The sequence below is a fragment of the Vanessa tameamea genome, chromosome 19 (genome assembly GCF_037043105.1).
Source record: "Vanessa tameamea isolate UH-Manoa-2023 chromosome 19, ilVanTame1 primary haplotype, whole genome shotgun sequence".
In the NCBI taxonomy this organism is placed as follows: Eukaryota; Metazoa; Arthropoda; class Insecta; order Lepidoptera; family Nymphalidae; genus Vanessa; species Vanessa tameamea.
This window is the reverse complement of record NC_087327.1, coordinates 7,751,110-7,775,330: the sequence shown is the minus strand read 5'-3', so window position 1 is coordinate 7,775,330 and position 24,221 is coordinate 7,751,110. Positions and strand designations below refer to the sequence as shown.

The window sequence follows — 24,221 nt, the reverse complement described above, 5'->3', positions numbered from 1 at the left end:
GCAAAAATAAATAAAAATCATCAGCATGATCTCATTGATTTACGTCAACATAATCTATTTAAATAATACGTAATTGGTCATGATAAAAACCTACAAGTTAATAATACTTGAAGCCTTTTGCCTTCAATTCTTTATTTGGATATTCATAAATGAAGTGACCCGATGACATCCCTCGGAACGTGCTACGGACAAATGTTCCGGAGTTAGTACCGATTTTAACGCGTATTTTCTGGCAATCCTACGCATTAGGCGTTGTCCCGAACACCTGGAAGACAGCTTTGATGCACTCGATCCCTAAAAAAGGCAACCGCTCAGACCCGTCCAATGATAGGCTTATAGCCATCACCTCCTTGTTCTCCAAGGTAATGGAATCCATTATAAACTGTCAGCTACTGCGGTAGCTTGAGGAGCACTAACTGATTACGGCTATGCCGGTTACGGTTTCCGTCGAGGTCGCGCAGCCGGTGACCGTCTGAAATATCCCCCACTTAACACAGCTATTGCCCCAGGGTCACGTCCCGTATCTTTTAAGCCCCGGAGGTCGGAGCTGTGGGAGGGCTGAGAATACGGCCCTCTGCCATTCCCTGTGGAGCATCGTCAGATGAATCGTTTTGAGGCTTATTTAGTAATAAGAAAACACACACACACATAAACTTTGTGGTCAAATTTAACGCGGTAATAATTATTATGTATTTTTCAAGAAATAATAAAACACAAAAACTGAAATAAAATTTAGCAAAAACATAATGAAGCACTACTGTAAATATAAAAAACAAATGCCCCGGGTGAGGATCGAACTCACGACCTTAAGATTATGAGACTTACGCGCTGCCTACTGCGCTACCGAGGCGATGAACTTACAATGTGAAAAACAGTTCGGATTCGTATCTCCAAAGCTACTTAATATGAAACTGATTTTGCAAAGCTTATATACATTATAGTCATATAATTTAAATTATTAGTATTTCAAATTAAAATTACAGCTTACAGAGGTATGCGTAATTATCCGAAAATTAGCAAACATTTACTAAAAAGCAACACTTAATAGATATAATAATGAAACTTGCTGTAATCGTGGCTACTAATTAAAATTTATTTAGGTAATACATACAGCTCTCAATGGATCATTCAGGTCATGAACTACTAGTCACTAAAAATTCAAGCGTGTCGCCATTTAGCCATTCTCGGAAGTGATTGGATCCGTAAACCGCAATTATAGCTCCAAAGTAAGTTCACTTTTAATAGTCGTTGTTTTTGCCAGAAAAGTAATTCGCAATTAATTCGCAATTTGAATATCGTCCTAGCCGAATCCGACCAGAGCGGCCAATTTCAAGTAAAGCCAGCCTACTACGCAGGACATACATATGTCCTAATAGTTGGACCTCATAGTTGGCGTTGTTTCTAATATTATCATGCACAACTGTGTGCGCAAACACAGGTGGCACAGGTGCATTCTCTATTCCCTCACTCTCATAATGTCACCACATTTTTTTCGATAAAAAACCCAATAAAATTTTATCGGCCCGACCTGGGATTTTTAACCCAGGATCGCGGACTAACCAATGAGGCAGTCGAGTTCTGTAATTTTATCTAAGTATGAAAACCATAGATATATTATATTTATATATATAGATAAATTTTCATCAGCTTTAACATTCTAACTTACGATTAGAAACTTTACGGTATTGACCTTGGTTAGTGACCCCCATCACTTAAGACAGCCATTACAAATATACATTACTTCTTTGTTCAAAAAGTGAGTCAAGTCGTCGTCGACAGACATGAGAATATAGTGCAGATTTAATTATCTGAACTGGAGAATAATTATAGCAGGTTCGAGGTCAGTATAAAATCAAAAACAGTGAATAAATCTTTACTTTCTAAACCAAAAAAATCCTATAGTATTTGGCATCAGCTTTTATAATTTAGTAGATAATAATTATCAATTTTCGTTGATAATGTTGAATGGCATTTAATTTTCTTTAAGAATCCATCAACTGGTAAATTTTTCAAATCTATCTGGTAGTTCCAGAGCATTCCATTAAATACAGAAATAAACTGTTCTTCAATATAATAGTATAGATTTAGTGACAACGTTCGAAATTTAAAATGCCTTATGATTCTAAACATTTACAAAATATATCAAGCTAAAAATCACATCATCCTGAGTGAATGAAGTTGTTCAGTCATACACGTAAAGATTTATTATACTAGCTGTCATCTGCGGTTCTTCCGTTTCCGTTTTCAGGATTGGTCGTCAGGTGTTAGACGTAAAAAAACCTAAATCCTGCCATGGAGTTCAACTTGCTCATACCTAATTTCATCAAAATCCTTTCAGTGTGAAAGTGTTAAAGACAGACAGACAGACTTTCCCATTATTGTAATAGAATAGTTTAATACATTATTAAGATGCATATGTAACAATTTGCGCCCATATAATTGGTATTACCTATCAATTACGTCACCGGTTTAGCAAGTAGGTATGTCTGTTTCGTCTTATAAACTTTTTTTAAAATATTAAAATAAATTCTGTTCTATGTACGCCATAATATCAATGTAAAAGTCTTTTAAACTAAACAGTATATAAAAGTGCCTTTTGAACATGACTAGTGTAAGATTTTTGCTTAAAATAAATTTTTCGGTTTTTTTTTTTCATTCGTGATTTCTAAATGGTGCGTGACGTAATATTCTTTCAACAATCAATCCACTTGAAATTATTCGTTCCTAAGAATATCTCGGCAGGTTTCTCTGACTCGGGAGGGGCAGCGGACGTGCTGTGAAAGCGATCCCGCAGTCTCTCCGTTTCCGTGCTGATGGCGGCCATCGCAGGGGTTTTTAGTGAGTAGAAATCTCACATAACCCGACATCCCCCCCAGGAGTCGGGTATCTATGAAGATTTACCCTGCGTCAACAAAAAAAAAGGTTTCTCTGACTATTGAACAAAGCAAAGAGACAATCGACTCCGATTGTCAATACTACTTTAATAAAGGCATTTTCTTCGGGCCTACTGGGTTATATACACAAATTAGTTATCATTCGTTTCAGAATTTAATCTTTAAATATAATTAAGATCAAATATATATATTAGTCTTCATCCTTTTAAATAGATTGGCATCCCATTTTTGGACATAATAATTGCTTCATATTAAATAAAATTTAAGGATATAAGACGTTATTACATTTTACATACTCAAACGATGTACCTATCAATATACGCGAATTGCTATATTTGAATATACTTTGTAAATTTAAACGATTTATTAGGGCTATACTAAAGCTACACTACGTTCCTTATTGTCAACATTGCTAATCATAAACTTTTTATGCAGCTGTTAATACTGCCCAGCATGGTTCGCTCCTTTTGCGTCGCGAAAGCGTCTCAAACGCCGCAAGGTTTCTATTTTTATTGCCCTTTTAATATTGTACTTCCAATCTCGCTCGATGCAGCAGTCACCGCCTTCCAGATCAAATAGGCAGTCGTATCCTAAAACTCGTCTGAGTGGTAAATATGGCTCTGAAGCTGCAACTGGCTAGATGACCAGCTTCTAGTGAACTTCGTTCGGTTCGGTTGCATAGCATACAAGCCACGTCCCTAGGCTGAAACTGCCCTACCCGTGGCATAGAAAGATTTGTCGGTCGATTAACGTCGATCCTTGGCCTAAAAATCAAAACAGTGGAGCTATAACGGATATAGCAACTATTGCTATAAAATATTTGTTGTGGGTAGTTAAATATTACAGTTGATAAATCAGTTAGAACTGGAACTTGGAGGATTCTTTTTACATCTCGTTTCCAATGCCGCAAACATGAAGCACTGTAGTCATAAATGGCTGATGGTCTTGCTTAGCTTCAACTACTATTAGATCTTTAATAGATCATTTTCATTCAACCGCAAGGTGACCAGTATAAGTACATTTCTGAAAATAACAGTACATAACACATAACATTTCTGAAAAGTACTTAAATGTTTCTAATTAATAATTACCTAACATTCAGCCTTTATGTACCTGACTGGACTCGAGGACCACATAGCCATTTAATCAAACCACCGCCTATTCGCTAATGGCCAGTTCTAGCTCGCCTAACATTTTGACTCGCTAAGTGATTGGATAATGTCATATAGCGTAGTTGTCTATCAACGTCTTTACAATATAAAATATTACTAAAACCTACACATTATTTTTCTACCAAATCATTTGACAACAAAAATGGGAACTATTGTTATGGATGTGAAGCCAATTTACATATATTTCGTAAACATGTCCGTCTTTCAAAACATTTCTCAAAATACCGAAACAGATGGATGAACAGAGTAACCAGTCCTCATGTAAATGTTCCCGAGAAAAAATCATTAGCATGTAATTCTAAATAACCATACAAATTAATTCGCGCATTTAAAAGCTCGTGATCATCTATACTAATCTATTGTAGTATTATAAATGCAAAAGTCTGTCTGTCTGTTTAGTATGAGGCAAGCTTGAACTCCAAGAAAGGACATACCCTAATTTTTATGCCTAACAGCACACGACCAGCCCCTAAAACGCGAGCAAAGTCGCGCGCGATATCCAATTAATATATAGCCCAAGAGCCCAAAAAGCCATACCTACGTCATAATAGTGTCAAGTCTTACGAGATGCTAAGAAGCTAAGTATTCTTAAATAGTTTTTTTGTGGAGGGAATCTCAAGATACCTTTTGAGTTTTTCTATTTGCAAAAACAGATATGAATGTAGTCAATGAAATAATTTGCGGACCACGGCACTAACGACAGTGACGAAAAAAAAGGGATATAGTGGCCACAGACGTATTGTCCATGCCTTTGTTACATCTTCTTGTTATATTGATTTTGATAGATTAGTTTAGTTTTGATTTGCAAGACGGCACGTCAAAACTTTTTTATCCGGGCAACACCAATATAAAAAAATTATAGATTGCATCTTTAGTTGGTCTACTTCTTGTTACATGTAAATTTTCTTTCTTGGATTGTTGACAGTTAATCTTAGTGGGTTTCTTGATTCCTAGGCTGCTCTGAATAGTTTTCAGTGTCACATACGAAATTCTTCAAGTGACGCGTTGCAACCACTTGACGAAAATATTGAAAATGTCAACAATCATAATGACGCTAAATTATACAAAGTATTACAGAATTATACGATCATAGTTTTATGAAATCATATAACTTTGAAACATATTGTTTCTTAAAATTGTCTGACTAAAATTTAGCTCAACACTAACCATTTTTTTTCTTAGATTATTATTTTAGCATTAAGCTCACTTTTGTATCTATATTATATTATTTATGTAATAGTAATGTAAACATTACTATCGAACAATATATATATACGTAAAAGATAATGCATACATTGAAACGTTAATTATAACTCATGATATGATTTTGACATATATGGTACGTCTCTTCCCGTCTGGGCCGTGGTAACGAATATTTTGTTATTGTTCGCTTTAAAGTTAGCTAGAGTAATGAACGATTTTATCCTTCTCCAATCCCACAAATAATATCACCCATCCCGTGGCTCGTGTTCTTCGAGTGTGTATAGATCAGGGGAGCGCTCCTAATAAGAAAATGTCTTCGTAAGTAAGAGTTCGGATTTCAATGTAAAAATTCTCCTTTTTAATCTTAATACAGTCCACTTATCTCTGCCGGGTACAATATATTTGTATTGTGGAATAATACAATAAATAAATAAATAAAGGACGAACGCCTTTAATTAAAGTCATTTGCTAATTGGCGTAGAAAGTAATAATTCACTTGTTAAATAAGTCTTAGCGATAAGGTTCGAATTGTGCATTTTTCTTTAATGGATTCAAAGTCAATGGCGATGATTTTATCGTTAGGCAAATAGAAGGATATCATTCTTCGCTTTCAACTTTCGAAAATCGTTTAGTCTATAATAAATTTGGTTGATTTGTTGAAGTTAAACAGATCAACGAATGGAATCTTAATGGAATAAAACTAATTTAGAATTCGTTAAACAAATGGTGTTCTTCCACTTTTATTCTTAAGCTATTTTTTATAGAATATAAATTATCTATAATTTGGGCTATTTGCATTTTCTGCCTCGCACAACCACTCTGTGGAACCAGCTTTCGCCGGCGGTTTTTCCGAACCGATACGACTTGGGAACCTTCAACAAAAGAGCGTACTTATTCCTTAAAGGCCGGCAACGCACTTGCAACCCCCCTGGTGTTGCAGATGTCCATGGGCGGTGGTAATCACTTTCCATCAGGTGAGCCTCCTGCTCGTTTGCCCCCTATAACATAAATATATATATATGTATATATATTATGAAGGTGGAGAGTTTATATGAAATGAATATACTTTTCGTATCAAGTCGATTTGAAAATTACGGTAAAGTAAGTTAATCTATGTATTACGAAAGTTTATTAATAATCGTGCATTGTATATATATAATGAGTTGGCATCGTTGGCATTAACCATTCCTTACAACGCCAATGCTTCACCAACCTCTACTGGCCACTAACATAAGACGTCCCCTCTACGTTTAGTTACCTAACTTATTAAGTCTTCAAATTGAAACTCAAAAACAACAAATATTGCTGCATGGAGGTAGAATATCCATATAAGGAAAATGTACCTACCTAGACAGGCTTGCACAAAACCCTACCACAAAATAAAAAAATAAAAACGAAGTTTAAATATAATTTATCGTGAAACATTTTATACTTAGTATTTATGAAATCGATATCACCGGATGCTTGGGAATGATATTTTAAAAATAATTGCTTGATATGGCAATTGAGTTTAAAAAATACTTATTTTATTAACTTTTTAATTATGTTTACATATACAATTCAATGTATATTTATGATAATAACAATACATTTATAATTTATCCCGAGATATTTCTTAACCGATATATGTACAAAGTATTATAAACATTCTCTAACCGATCTATTCGCCCATACTGTCGTCATACGTCGCACAACTCGCCCGCATACATTTTACGCGGTTTTTTTTAATTATCTCGTAATATTAAATTGAACACGTCAAAAAATATGATTTTGTTTATAACACCTCGGAATTCGGTCATCAGATTTTTCATAAGTAACTTTACGTACTAAGTACATAATTAACATTAGGAATATATTATATTATTAAGCCGATATGGCCCAGTGGTTAGAACGCGTTCATCTTTACCGATGATTTCGGGTTCAAACCCAGGCAGCCACCACTGAAGTTTTAACTTTCATGTGCTTAATTTGTGTTTATAATTCATCTCGTGCTCGGCGGTGAAGGAAAACATCGTGAGGAAACCTGCATGTGTCTAATTTCAACGAAATTCTGCCACATGTGTATTCCACCAACCCGCATTGGAGCAGCGTGGTGGAATATGCTCCAAACCTTCTCCTCAAAAGGGAGAGGAGGCCTTAGCCCAGCAGTGGGAAATTTACAGGCTGCTAATGTAATGTATAATGTATATTATTAACGAAACAAAATGACTGTAAATAAATTTATAACAATAATATATTAATTAATATCAAAATACAAGTTCGCGAATGTCATTACAAAACAGTATACCAATGATACGCCTGACGATATTTCGCGCTGTCTCCCGCCAAATAGGGCCGGACCGTAAGACAAGAGGGCCCTGGGCTAACACTGGCCCACCTAAGACATATCTGAACGAAGACTCGTAAACATACGATCTGTTTAATTTAATAAAGTTATGGATTATTTCGCATTATCGTCTATTTTTGACTTTGACTTGACTTAGCTGGGGCCCCCTTGAATCCACGGGGCCTTGAGCTGAAGCGCTAAAGGCCATATGGTAGATCCGGCTCTCTGACAGCTTGACGTAATGACGTTCGGAAAGTTACACTAATTCTCTTTATAATATTTATTTATTATATAATTCAACACAATAGATTACAATATATCATATACTTCGCAATAAGATACTCGAAAAGTCATAGATACATATGTATCCAATAAACAAATATCAAGAAGTTAGGAATATGAATACACTGTTATATACTTATAATTCCTCGAGATACATATTTGTATTGATTCCGATATATTTTGACTTCCATTTACATATTCAATGAGGTAATACCGAGTTCCTAACTAATATAAACCACTCAAGACAATGCCGCAGAGCGTATATATGCAATTGTGTTCGAAATTACCTTTAGGCATTAGGTAGTAAACAATATGACACGTCACACAATACAGTACTTGTTAAACTTAAGTTATTAACAAGATTTACCAGTACAAGTAACCTATGCATATTTCAAACAATATTGAGTAATAAGCGGACAAAATAGTATCAATGTCCCGTATTAAGGAATTACTAATAGTATCATTTACTTGGCTAATTAAGGTAAAGATTGTGCTGAGAGTGACATTACTAGCATAAGTTAATTACTTACTAAACGAATTCGAAGATTTCGCACAAAATACGTACCGAATTTCACATTACAAGCATTTTTGGAAGTGTAAAAGTATTGACGACCTCCGTGGTCGAGTAGTGTGTACACCGGTTTTCATGGGTACGCCACTCCGAGGTCCCGGGTTCGATCCCCGGCCGAGTCGATGTAGAAAAAAGTTTAATTAGTTTTCTATGTTGTCTTGGGTCTGGGTGTTTGTGGTACCGTCGTTACTTCTGATTTTCCATAACACAAGTGCTTTAGCTACTTACATTGGGATCAGAGTAATGTATGTGATGTTGTCCAATATTTATATTTATTTATTTATTTATTAAAAGTTTTAATGGTACACATTTGGAAAAGTTTCGGCTAAAAGTAGCACTGAATGTAGTGTACAAATGCAATCCACTGTAAGTTGAACCCTGATTCAACAACTACTGACCGTATCGGGACCAAATTAGGAAGATACTTAATCTCATTAAATTCAATTGTTTTATTATTCGTTCATTAAGCAACGAGACAAGAAGCCGCTTGTACCAGTATCAGCGTTGTATTCAGAAATTGGAAAATTATCTGATTTCCAGTCACGTGCTGTCGGGGTCTTGAGTCGAGATAATGTGATGTAATTACCGGCTCCCGATAAATATTCCCCAGGACTATAGAACCAACGCCCCCCTACTTCGAAATCTCGTTATCACCCCCGCCTCCAACTCAAAGATATCCACCTAACAATCGAACACTTATGAATAGATATTTCCACTAACAATAGACAAGAAAAAGTAGCGCGTTCTATTAATTTACGCTACAGATAAAAGGGCTCCCCTTTCCGTTATTATAGAATAGGTAACATTATATAGATTTTACGCGTGAAAATCCTTCTTCATTCTACAGATGTAAAATACAATATGTAAAATGAAATATCGATCGATGTTCACACTACCCATTAAAAACCATCAAATTATATTCGGACAGACGAAAGGCCTTGATAATAAGCGATTTCCACTAACCATAGACATTAGTGAGGTAAGAAATTTTAACCATTCCTTACATCGTCTGTGCGCTACCAATCTTGTGAGCTAAGATGTTATGTCTCTTATGTCTGCAGTTACACTGGCACAATCATCTATTTCATCCAAATTTAATTCAGTTATTTTAAGCTGTAATAATTGTCTTATAATGAAACCACAGTAATAGATAATAATAATATATTTGTTGATATATTTTCATTTGACACTATCGTAACTATATGTGCTTAGCCCAAATAGTGAATCACAGAGCCTAGATAAAGTTAGATGGATTCCGTACAATACGCTTTTGTAGGGAAGAAAAGTTAAATAAATACACTATTAAACGCTCATAAATTTATCGTCATGATATATGAATTAATAAAAGTTTTTACGAGTAACTGTCACGTATGAACACACTTACTGTTTTTTATTAAGACAGGGAGGAGAATTCCAAGGTGTTAATAAATATGTAATGTATGATGGTAAGATTAAGTCTATTTTTTGAGGGCATAAGATCACACATATGTTATTCAACCAAGTTAATATGTTTGGCTGTTACGTCTCGATTTCGTACGGATAAAATAAGTATTAAAATGTACATGTTTCTAACTTCAAAGATCAAAACTTTCATATAATGCTACTGGGTCCCATTTCCCTCTTAAAATTGAAATTTCAAAAATAGAGCTATGTTCCAAATTTGAATTTTCTAGACTGATTAGATTTGATTAGATATGCGTTTATAGTCACTCAGACGATTCTATTGTAGATGATGACTCATAATATTCTCAAAAGTAATATTTAAAAACTAAACGACTAATAATCGCATTAAAGTAAAACTTAGATTTTTTCTTTCCTGGATTTAATTTCCAGGATTTCGAAAATCAAGATAGAGTTTTTAGATTTCCTCTGGGAAATCCTGCAGGATTAAACATATAGTCCAGTTGATTCATACGTACGCTAGCATCATACTAAATTTCAAAGTAACTAATGAACAAAAAAAATAATTGAGATAATATTTACAATAATTGTATTCCTGTCTTATTTTTTCATATTTCTATTTATAATTCCGTTGTAGTTTTATAAAATGCATTGATTTTGAACATAGAGCCATTAAATGTGCTTGGACTGTGCAATTTGTTAAACATTTCACATTTACTAACGTGGTGGTCTCGTGAACAAGACATTCGTAGATAATGTCGAAATATCGAGCTCCACTAAAATAAAAATAAAAAACATGGTAAATATCCCGTTTTAAATACTGTTAGTAATAAAAATAACCATGTTAATTTAAAATCTTATATTCCACATTTAGTCTATAATGCGGTATGTTCAGCAATTTTATCGAAATTTCCAAGGTGACAATGAGCGTTGTTTCTGAAAACCGTTTTTGTAATCTCATCACGCGCCAAGCGACGTGCACCAATGTCCAACATTATTACCAACATACCTGACAACCTAAAAGGAACTTCTAAAATCCTGCTTACACAGCAATACTCCAATTCAAGGCAGATAATGTAGCTTTACAAAATAAAATTGAACCAATTTTAGTAACAAAACATTTTTTGTCATTGTTATAAAAAGAAAAAATTGATTAGATAGTACTTTAGACTTATTTCATAATATTTACATATATACTAACTTACATCATATTACATTCATTATATACGTATATCATTACATAAAATTCATATAAAACCATATATTATAGAGGTTATTAAACGTCAAAAATGTGTATAACGATTGCAAGTACAGCAATACAGACAAAAGGGCCTCTTCTAATTGTTAATAGAACTGTGCTGCTATTTTGTTCCAAGAATGCGATCGTGATATGTTAGAAAGTGTCATGCTTCATCGATTACAATGAAGTATTATGATCTTTAAAGAATACACGTCATAATATCTAACGTTTTTGTTTTATATACTATAGGTATTAGGCAGATAAATGGGCTACTTGGTGGTAAATAGTCACCAATATATTATGATTACATAAAATTCATATAGAACCAATTCTTCACTATGACCGCCCGACCGATACAGGCTATGTATGCCATTTTGACTAGCCAAACGTTGATTAGTCAAACGCGCAAAAGATTGTGATGATTGAAGTATGTACAATCTCTATTCCCTTACTGGTTACGACGAGAGAGAAGAGAGTTCAGGCACCACAGCCAACAGCGTTACGTGTTCAGAGTTTAGTGCCACTAAATACACTTCTAAACTCAAGATTGCTACAGTTTCTTAACAGCAACGAAATAACCCGGGATTTGAATCAAGACTACCAAAATTACAGCCCTTTAAGCTAGAGTGAGAATCTCTAATTAACGATGCTGCATCCAAATTTACAGATTTTTAAACATTTCTGGGCAATGGAAATAAATAATAATTAATTTAAAATTGACACGGAAGCTTCATCTGAAATTCAGTAAAAATGTATAAAAAAGGCTTAAGTGGTTGGCTTATACGGCCTCGTTCGTGTAGTGACATTAACGAAATATTCACAAAGAATTCATATTATCATGTTAACTCGGAGTGCAGGACGGCAATGTTTTAGCGGTTTCCTGCAGCACTCACTGAAACAAAAGTAACTCATTGTCACCGACACAATGAATCGCCCGATGTTTCAACGGGTAGTGTCTGTAAGCGGGTCACGCACCAAGCGACGTGAACCAATGTCCAACAATAATACCAACCTGTAAAGCGACATATTTTTTTTATCCCTCATAATGAAATGTGACAATATCGTTTGACTGTAGAACGAAACATTTTAAAAGTATATGATCTTATTACAAACTATATAGGTAAATAAAACATTTTATTTTTTTATAGAGGTTATTAAACGTCAAAAATATGTATAACTATTGCAAGTACAGCAATACAGACAAACAAAAGAGTCCCTTCTAATTGCTAATAGAACTGTGCTGCTATTTTTTTCCAAGAATGCGATCGTGATATGTAAGAAAGTGTTCTGCTTCATTGATTACAATTATTATGATCTTTAAAGTATACACGTGATCATATCGGACGCTTTTTTTATACCTTGTAAACTAAGATGTCCCGTTTGCCACCCCTCTAATCGAAACACATTAATACTAAGTATTGCTTGGCGGTAAAATATCTGATGAAAGGGTCATACTTACCCATACAGGCCTGAACAAAGCTCTACTAACAAGTCGGTATTACCGTTAGTCGGTCTTCATTATTTTTTTTTTTAGCATTAGCAGCCTGTAAATTTCCTACTGCTGGGCTAAAGGCCTCCTCTCCCTTTGAGGCGAAGGTTTGGAGCATATTCCACCACGCTGCTCCAATGCGGGTTGGCGGAATACACATGCGGCAGAATTTCGTTGAAATTAGACACATGCAGGTTTCCTCACGATGTTTTCCTTCACCGCTGAGCACGAGATGAATTATAAACACAAATTAAGCACATGAAAATTCAGTGGTGCCTGCCTGGGTTTGAACCCGAAATCATCGGTTAAGATGCACGCGTTCTAACCACTGGGCCATATCGGCTCTATTCTTCATTATTTTGCAAAGTACAAATTGGCAATTATATACAATTTCGATACTAAACTAATTCCAAACTCGGTAGCTTACATTTAATTCAATCCTGGAACATAACCATGTAATTGGGCAGCAGAAATAGATGATGATGAAGAAAACAGACGTTGCAGTCATGCTTATGTATCTTTAAAATCCATTCGCATAAGCCTGGCATTCACAAGCCACGACGTTATCTGTGAGCCCGGAGTGTTTTTCCAAATTATACCAACTCTAAGTGCACCAACACTAACTAATTTTAATGTCAAATCTTAATTTACATACGCAGTTTTCTGTCTCTGTCTGTTCTCTCTCAGTGATTTAAAATAATTTATGCTTCTATCTCAGTCTTTCTCTGCATAAATCTAGTGTGGAACCTGGACTCTAATTAAAATAACATATTAGGCCATTTTATCTAGAAGGTGATCGTTGTCGATTTGGTAAATTTAATGAGCGTTCACAATAACGATGTATGATTCATTATACATTAAAGTAATTGTATCTTTTAGTTTTATATTTATAATTATTTTATAACAGAAACTAAATATTAGAAGTATTTAGAAATTCTTTTGTAAAGAAGAGTTAATTAAAACAATTATTTTTGTGTGGAATATTATAACATCTATATAACACACGTGGAACAATAAATAATTTGAAAAGGTTATATAATTTGCTGCTTTATTTATGGGTCATATTCAAAAAAAATTTAAGTTACGGATATGAATCAGATGGGAATTTTTTTTTTTTTGTAACAGAAATGTAACAGAAAGGAAATATTAGGGCAATTCTAAATAGCAATCCTAAATAAATAAAATTAGAATTTTTAAATTTATATCAGACATCGGTCGAACACTCACTGCTGGCCATAGGCCCAACCTAATGTTAAATCTATAGATTTAACATTAGGATTGGATATATCCAATGAGTTAGTAGATAAATAAAAAAAGATAATAATCCATCATATTTTATTTAAATTGCACTGAAAATCAATCATACCATAGTTACATATTCATTTAAACAGACTCATAATATTTGAGAAATTTGGAGTTGAACAGCATAAAAGCTTTTCAGAACATTTCGTTCTATAGTATTTATTTTATTATATACTCGACGATTTTCTTTATTATTCTTCATTTGAACCTGGTTTGACTTATTTTGTTTTAATTCTCGTCATAGCTTTCGTCTTTTGGATTTTTCTTCTTCTGGCGATTGTGAAATTTCAAGTAGTTTTTCTTTTTTTCTTCAGTTTTTCTTTTTTCCTCTCCTTCCATATTTTGGGATTGTTTGCTTTTAAGCGTTCTCTATAATTTCGCTGTCGTTCAGCTGGTGTTAATGGCATATTTCCTAAAATCTAACAATTCATTTTTTTAATATAACGACAAATACTTGTTTATTTAAAACTAGTAACATAATTGAATAACCTGCTAATAATACATGTACGTAATAAAATATGTAATTGTAATATATTACATAAAAATGTAGAAGTCATATAAAATTATAAATAATATAATTCTATTAATTCGTACATGAGACCAATGTAAACAAGCCTTGATCGTTTATATCCGTCACATAACAGAAAAACGTGACAGATTTAATAACATGCATGAATTAATTGCATGTGTCTAATTCTCATACTAAACGAATATTTTTATATTTTAACCAAACGTCACAAAACATGTATAATCTAGCACGAGTAATACAACACTTAGTACTTACAGATATTTTAAAAATCCCACTCCAATATGTAACTTAAAAATGTCTAATTTTTCCTGTTCAATAAAACCACTCGTATCTCCGTGAACAAAATGACCAATTAATTGTTTCGTCATTTAGATTGACCGTTTGTTGGCTAATGATGCTTTTATAATAATTTTATTTATTACCATTCAAAAAAATTTTAGAAATCCGTAACAGAGAAGAATAACAGATATGAGTAAAACCAGGACACGCATTCATTATTTAAATTCATTATTTAAAATCATTTCTATATTAGAATTTCCTTATGTATTTAGCATTTTTTTACAATTAATAGCAGAGTGTATTAGAAAAAAAATATTTTGAATTTTAACGTAATAGTTTTGTTAATATATATTTTATAAAATTACCACCAAGAATGTGGACATTGATTACTTGTATGTAACAGGATTTTAGCAATGCCTGTTTTGTCTTTTTTAATATACATTATTCAGGTTTATCAGATGTTTAAATTTTTTTTATTAGGCACAAATAAGCATATAACAGTTTAAAAATTTAAAAAATGGCAGTTGAATCTTAATATAATAAAAATCGCTGTTGGACATAACGACAATACTAAAATTACAATTTTTTTTGAATATGACCCTTATACATTCATATATAATAGCTAATTCTCAGATTATAAAACGAAATGCAGATTTTGCGCACGGAACATTATAGTGAATATTATAAAAGCGAATACAAAGTCAAAAAGAGAGCACTTCCCGGTAGTGCGAAACGAGGCTTCTATTAATATATGTGGAGGAATTTTAACCATTACTTAAATAACAAATGCACCACCAACCTTATGAAGTGAGATGTTATGTCTATTGTCTCTGTACTTGCACAATAATACGAGGTATTATTGCTTATAAATTAAAGGGACAAAATTAGATAAGAATTTAACCCTTTTGAATATTTAAAATACATTTCTTGAGTAACATAATCGGATTATATAAAAAGAAAGACCATAAACTACGATCTAGCCATATTATGAACTTCACTAAAATGCAGTTGTTTTTTTTTTTTAGTATTGCATTTATTTACATAAGAATTATTTACTAGAAAGCCTTAATTATATAAAATTAAAATTCAGAGTAGATTATGTTTACAAATCATGGCCCCGTGGAAAAGTGTCAAAAATGCTAGCAGCATGTCCCCGATGAATCGCAATTTCGATCCTCTGGGCAAAAACGAAGGAGTCTCCTGTCTGTATTTACAAACAGGGCAAACAACAAAAAACTGTTTTCAAAACAGCAAAAACAATATTTTTTTAATAATATTTGCTAACCAACATAATTAATTGATGAAGATGAAGGAGTTCCAGAACACTGTAATAATAATACTAAGGTATTTATACAGCTTTATTGTAATATATTTTTGTGCCAGGTCTATAGTATTTTATATTCTATCACCCTAGCTAAACAAGTGAAGTATGATTACACCTCTAGCCAGCAATTATCTTTAATATTAGACGAACGATCGTACATATTTTTTGCAAGTCATTTCGTATTCTTTTCCAAATGTATTTTAGGCGGTGGAAAAAATAAAAATCACGATTGAGTAATCTCCTAAGTTTGTAAAAAATACAATCATCCGTCACCCTTGTACTTTCCATGGGTAATAATTAAAAAATGCATTGTTGCCATATCATCAGCCGTTGGATTATTAAAAAATATATAAACTATATGTGTTATTAAAATTTATGGATTCATTTAGGAATTATAACGATGATGATTTTTTGTTGAGAGTTTTTTTAATGATTTCGAAACCACTGGAGTAATCAATTATTACGATAGAACTGTTTCAGTTAATTTACAATAAATATATCTAATATTAAGTGTTTAAAGCAACTTGACAAGGTTTCTTACAGACAAAAAATAAGTATATTATTATAAAGTGGTGTTTGCCTAAGTCTACTCACAATCGCCGATTATAATTTACCATTGGGTCATCTCGCCTTTTTATATTTATAAACATATTTCATTAAGTTATGAACACAGTTAATTGTTATAAACATATAAATAACTGTAGTTTTATAAACAGTGCGTAATGATCATAATGCCCTGACTGATTTCGGCAAAGATGCAAGACGGGAGACGTCTCAAGGGACTTACGAACTACGCATGCCGTATTATAGGTCACAAGTGTGTGCAAAGGCACAGGTCCCTCAGATTGGACGGTAAATCTAATAAGACGGGAAAGAGTTCCAGCGCAGGACTAATAGCTTTACATGCTCTCCGAGGCATAGCATTGTACTTCCTTCTAGTCTCAAAGTTGACACTCGAAATTTTTCGACAGAAAAATCCAATAACTTTTTATTGGCCCGAACTGGGTTTTGAACCCACATTCTCAGGGTCTGCTGCCTTATTTCTAGCCACCAGACCAGCGAGATCATGCGTAATACAACTAATTATTAAGGTTCAGCTATGTATGTATAAATAAATGCTATACGAGATATCACGTCAGCGACGAACCTAACTAGGGTTGCCAAAATTAAATTTAATTAATTTATTAATTAGTTAATTAATTAACAATAAAAACGACATCCATTGTCACACACTACACAAAATCTTTGATGATTTCATAAAACCTTGAATGAATAATATTTCACAGATAGAATTTATGTTAGGGTTGTTTTAAAACATGAATTATTTGAAAATATAAAATTAAAAAAAAAACTACATTTGATTATTCTCTTTAAATGACACCAAACGTTTAATGTTCCACTTGTAGGGGGAAAAAGTGTACTACGTAAATGTAAATTACGTATTTTGTAGCTGTACTACAAAATACGTAATTTCTAATTAATACTAATTAAATAATAATAATAATTAATTACTAAACTTGTAAAATTAAGAAATAGATAAATATGTTTGTTATTGACAATCAAATTATTAATGAAAAAAAAATATTGAAATTGTTTTTAGTGAAACGACAACCCTAGTTTGCCTTTCTGATGCCAATAAATAGACCGTCCGTGACATCATTTAACATCAGTTAAATTTAACGCCTATGGACACCGTATGACTAATGTCTTTATTTCCATATTATAAACTAGCTACATTAATATTAATATTAATATAAAATATTTGACAACATCACATACATCACTCTGATCCCAATGTAAGTAGCTAAAGCACTTGTGTTATGGAAGATCAGAAGTAACGACGGTACCACATACACCCAGACCCAAGACAACATAGGAAATAAGTATAGGATAAATATAAGTACTGTGCAGAAAATTTCTAAACGATTAAACGCCAAGTGTTATTACCTATGCCGATGTCAAGAGGGCTGGTTGATTTTCTCTCCAGATAAACTGAAATGTGATTAAACAAAGAACGCTACTAACATTCTTGTCTCCAGTCATTAATATCATTATTTATCTTTATTAAGGAAAACAAACACAATCATATATTACAATATCTCTTTAAACTTAGTCATACCTATAAACTTTTACTCAGATTATAAGTAAAAAGGCAATTTAAAATGCTTCTTAAATACAAATGTAAATGAAAAATCTCTCAAATGACACACCAGATTAAGTAATATGTAGTTGTTGTTTGCATTTTACATTATATATAATACATATGTATAAATGTTATGTTGGTCGTTTGTCAACTCTCACACGAGACTCAATCTATGGGTCGGCTTAATAAAACGTTAAAAGGGTTTTCTGTTCAGTGGTTGCACGTTTTGCCAAAGTTGACGGTGTTCACACCCTTACCCCGGAAAGCACGTATAGTATGTTCCAATGGAAGTAGGACCAAAGATAAACAAACCTTAGGTTTATGTAATTTCAAGCGATTTGATAATAACTCAGCTATATTGTGCACTACTACGAGTTTATGATTAATATATCTTTATTTATAATACAATAATTAACTACTTATTTCAACTTTAATTTTACTTCCAAAATTTCGATAACAGTTTCATCGACGTTCAAAACGCCATTTTTTCACAAATCCATAGTGAATATCATAGATTAATCAAGCTCTCGACCAATGATACCGCGTCAATTTGCTGCCATATGTTATTTATTTGGCTTTTCCCCTCTTAAGGTTGGAATACAGTAAAGGTAGAGCCGTTGGTCTTGCACTAGTACTGCGGTCGTGTCGAATTGCCGTCCCGTCGAATTATTAGAATGATGAAATAAAGAGTCATTTTATGAAATCTCTTAATAATATATCTTGACCAGTTAACTCTTTCCTCTTGAAAACGATTATCTTGATAGAGAATATCAAGAATATCACGTACAAAACCTTTTAAAATATTATGTTAATTAGGTAATTATAAAAAAAATATTACAAAATAAAAATTACATAAATTAATATTTGGAACTTTTTTGTTATGTATTTCACAAAGCAAAATTCACTCAAAAGACGTAAAAACACAACCTAATCTTACGAAAAATAAGAGAACGCCACAGACAATAAAATAAGTTAAACAAAGGAGCTAGATTATAATCTGTTCTGATAAACATTATAATGAGCAAAAACGTTCAGCAAAAACGAATACATCCTTGTGGCAGACTTACTGATATTAGCATGTTCAACCTCCACTCGTACAAGGATATTAAAAACTCAACTCAGTAGTCAAACAAATAAGCATTATTTTAGTTCAGCTGTGTGAATACGTTCAGAGGATTTAGCTGTCCGCATGCGAATTGGCCTAATTGCCAAGTCCGAACTGTCCTAGGCTCGTTGCAATTTTGCGAAGTTAGCACTTTGCTTTATCTCGGCTTACAAAAAGCTAATTAATTATCTGAGTCCGTATAAGTGGGATTAAGCGGTTGTTTCTAGCTTTTGTTAAACCTTACTTTCGTAATTTGAATGTTTTCTGCCAAGAATTGGTTAAAAATATCGAAAGAACGAAATACGTCTTTATACTTTAAAAATTTCTTAAAAAAATATTTAAATTGCTTTGGATTTTTTTTAATGTTTATAACCAATCCTCTCCATCGCTTTTTATTGTTTACGTATATATATTTAGCTCATCCCAAAAACATATATGAACTGTCTTGACCTCTAGTTTTGTATGTTTCGTTACTATTTTATTCAATTCTTTACATAAATGGTTTTAATTATGTTTTTTTTTTAATATTTTAACTGTTGCTTCTGTTTTCCTTATCTGTGCCTTAATGTTGCTTGTAAGAGATGGGTCGGCGATAAGGCCGCCATTATAAAAATACATATGTCGTGATAACTTAAAAATAGATTACAGACTAGGAAGATACAATATCTGTCTGTATTATATCTATCTGTATTTTATTATATTTGTATATGATCATAGGAAGAATGACGCAAAGGCGGAAAATCGACGAAATTAAAGACAATCTGGTCCAATAATCTGCTTAGAACCACAGATATGCAAAAACTTTTCTTATATACATACTTATGTTATAAAATAAATTCCCAAAATACAGTCTCTATGTTTTATAGTTTTAGCTGTTTACTTGATCATCAGTCAAAACGTTACATTTTATATATTATAGAAATAAAATTATACTTTGTATGATTTTATTTTATTGTCTGTAGTTTATATAGATAACATTTACAGAAGTATGTGTATATGAGAGTAAAATATGTATATTTTGAGCATGTATTGTTCATCTTGCATTTCTGTTTCTTTGCTAATAACTGACTTCAAAACAAGGTTGTTCTTACTCTGTAGAATTGTGCTTTTTGAATAACTGATTTAGTTTATTTTTTTAATATATTAGCTATCGATATTCTTAAAAAATAATGTAATCTATACTAATATTATAAATTTAATAGTAACTTTCTGTCAATCTGTTCCTCTGTCACACCCAAAACAGTGAACCTAATTTGTTGAAATTTGGTATGAAGCAAACTTGAAACCCCAGGAAGAACTTTAAAACACGAGCGAAGCCGCGGACGACAACGAGTTACAAGTGCATTTAACATAAAGCCTTGAAACATAAAGTTTGAATGTATTAATATAACTTTTGTTGGTATTTCCAATAAATAAAGTGACTGTGAATTTATATTTTGGAACTATTTAGAATATTCGTGGTAATTGCGACAAGGTGGTAAAATAATCAAACAACGAACGGTAAGCAAGCAGGTGTTCAGTAAATAAAAATTTAATTATAAGTAGTCACATGTTGCAAGACGTGATATTACAATTTCAATATTCAGGTTATAATTGCGTAGTGAATTCCTAATTAAGTCAACATTCTCAATTTCATTCAATATCAAGGACCAAAGACAGTTAAATTATTTCGCAAGATACTTTCAGTGACATTACGAATAAAATATTTTAGAATTTTTAATTAATTATATCAGCTACATACATGTATACCTTTGAACATCAAAAAATTTACAATCTCTTTTGACAATAAATAAATCTTTTACTTGTTATGAAAAGACTGTAATGAAGATTATACTGTGCCATAGATATATACAAAATAAAATGGCAAATTTCAACTACCGCCGGTATTGATCACTCACCAAGCACACCCTTCACGTTAATTTAATGTGTTTTATAAAATAAATTTAAAAAATATAATCTAATCTGTATTTTTTTGCTGTTCCTACTTTTAGTCTTCTCGCGCACACTAAGACCTCTTGTAGCCCCGAACACCACTCGTACTAATGCACGCCGATAATAATTTAACGTGAAGGTGCGCGCCTTCGTGAGTGAATAGACCTTTATATACATATAAGTACTTATAATGTATATTGGTACGATGAAAGTACTTGACACACAAAAATAAATTGCAAATAACGTCGATAGCAATTACAAGTTTTCATTAATAATGATTAATCTGTGTTTAAAATAGCTTAACCAATTTCAGAAAACAAGACAATGTTGTAAGGCTAATTAAGTATATATAACATTTTAATGATAAACATTTTTTAAATTAATTGTTATCGTGACGGTATTTTTTGTTTTGACTCAATAATTATAATTTTATTGCAAGTCATTTTTTGCTGTTCGTACTACGAACAAAGAAATAGGTGACACTTATCAAAGTATAGTTTGAAATTTCTTCGCATCCTTGGAAACTATCGGTGTCAATACCCAAAAGTAAAATAAAGGCCTTCTAATTTCTCGTTGCTGAGCATCCAATCCGTCGCCTCCATCGAGCTGTAAATCCTTCGCCATTTCCTTCGAATCGTGATGGTTTCACAGAAGGAGCTCCTCGCCGAAACGTTTCCCTATAGGAAGTTCACGTTGTGAACCAAAATTTGTTTCTCCGCATACAGGGTGTCATCGACACTTGGCTCCGTCTCTTCCTCTTTTCTTACAGTAATAAATTTAATAATATATATAAGAAAATTCATGAAAAACATAAACGACGATTGACAGTCAAATAAACATAATAGGAATCGATGGATGAAGATTAAAACATCGAAATAAAGAAAGAAAAACTTAATCGTCGTGTATAGTATAACCTCCTCTTTCACCTTAAGTTCATAAAAATACATACAGGGTCTTTACGACATGGTAATCGTTTTTCATATAGATGATAGAGATTAAACGACATAAGAATTAAACAGTACCATAATATACAAATTAAATAACGTAACGTACTAATTACCGAGCTAATACTCGACAAAAAAAAATTAAATGCTCTTTAGGTAAAATATACTAAGTCCTATTATAACATTTACGCAGTTGTGCATTCGAATAAAAATTACTTTTAGCGAAACACATTATCTCATTAAGAGAATTCCAAAGTATTTCTCGCTGTTCGCCGCAATTTCCTTATTGCTTCGAGAAAATTGAATTCACCCATATTCCAAAATGGAAAGCTTTAAATTAAAAATTTATTTACCGTTGCACAGTTTACAAATAAATTATGTTTTGTATTAAAACGTACTTATACCGTACCGTACGTATACCAACTTAATATAATGCATTACTTAAGTATAAACTGGATTCTAAAAATAACAACAACAAACAAAATACTTAGGAAATCTATAGCAGAAAATATTTGTATGTTAAGACTCTTTTTTATTTTCATAATTAGATAATTTCTTCATTTATTTTACAACTGAATTCTAGGTTTTTATTACTTATTACACCTAAATATTAATAATGACATAGAATCGTAAACATAACGCTTTCAATGAATTTAAATTCCTTCGCAATCCCTTCAATTATAATCCAACTAGTTCACTTTAAAACATGTACATTTAGAGCCTTACTTATTTTCAGTGCCCGTGTTCCATTTATGACGGCTTCAAGACACGGTAGCCCAGATTTCATAAGGCATCTGTCGTAAAGCTGGGCACATGACCCATCTCCATTGCCGTCAATAGACCACACTCGACCCAGTAAGCCACGACAACATTACCCGTTTTGAGCAGCTGCCGCTTCAAAAGCTTATGCTATAAAAATTTCATGAAACGCCTGCTGGCGGAGTCATTGCTACATCTTTTTAAAATCGCCGCAATGTTGCGACTAGTCCTGCCAGTTCCAGCAAGCGATAAATCTAAACAAAACTCAAGGGAACTTAGACTTTAGGTGTTGATAGTGAAACGCAAAATCAAGTAAAGACGATTTTCAATAGTCATATAATTTCGTGGGATAGGTGTATCGCTAGAATGAGAGCACGGACATTCGACACTCTTTTGAAGGAAATCATGATGCAATCATTCCCAGCGCGATAATTGCGGATGGGTAGGGTCTCCAGCATCCGCGAAACGTGAAAAGTTTTTAACATTTAAGTATAATTATTACGGTATTTCATTTGCTGAAGCACTCTCCGCGGATATTCAGTCGCATCTTTGTAAAGAAATTCACGGTTTTATTAAACTCAATGCGTAGACATCGTTATTCGTTACGAGAGAAGGTGACAGAACAACGACTTGTTCAAACAAAACACAGTTAGATTTGCTATCGTTAGTCCTTGTCAATAAATAGAAAAAATAAAAATACTTGACAAACAACAAAAGCGAGTACGTTTTGTAGAAAGTATTTGATGTTACTTCGTGTTTGCTTATTGCTTGTACATATTTGTTTTGAGTAAAAATTTTTACCCCAAATTTTCAGTGATAAAAATACCTTTACCTCACTGTTAAATGCTAACAGAAAATGCAATTTAGAGGGACATTTATTTAAACATAGAAACAAAATATTTGGAGGGAATTCTTATTGCGACCTATTTTCATAACGTTGCCATTATATTAAACTGCATAAGTACTCACGGTTATTCAAACATAATTACGCTGGCAAATATTTCTTGGTAAATATAAACATAAGCACAACTATCAAACTGTATATTTTAGGCGCCATTATTTTATTATTTTAGTCAGTAAGTAAACACTCCGATATTTACATATCATTAGGCATAATAAAACGAAAAATATACCTTACGCATTTTTTTTTTGGTATACCACAATTATTATAACAATAACTATCCTAGAAATTATGATTAAATCGGTATAACACTATATTTTAGTTACTTAGTACTTAGTTTACTTTATTTATTAATACGTAACCAAATTATATGGCATATCATTTTTCCTAGTCGATACCCTGCAACTCTACGAAATCCTCAATAT

General features: G+C 32.6%; 1 non-coding gene across 1 annotated transcript; it reads right to left on the bottom strand.

The window, feature by feature from the left end:
- Nucleotides 1–777: 777 nt before the first annotated feature.
- On the bottom strand, nt 778–850 carry Trnam-cau (transfer RNA methionine (anticodon CAU)). The gene has a single exon. It is a non-coding gene; the product is annotated as a tRNA-Met (tRNA).
- Between the last annotated feature and the right edge of the window lie 23,371 nt (nt 851–24,221).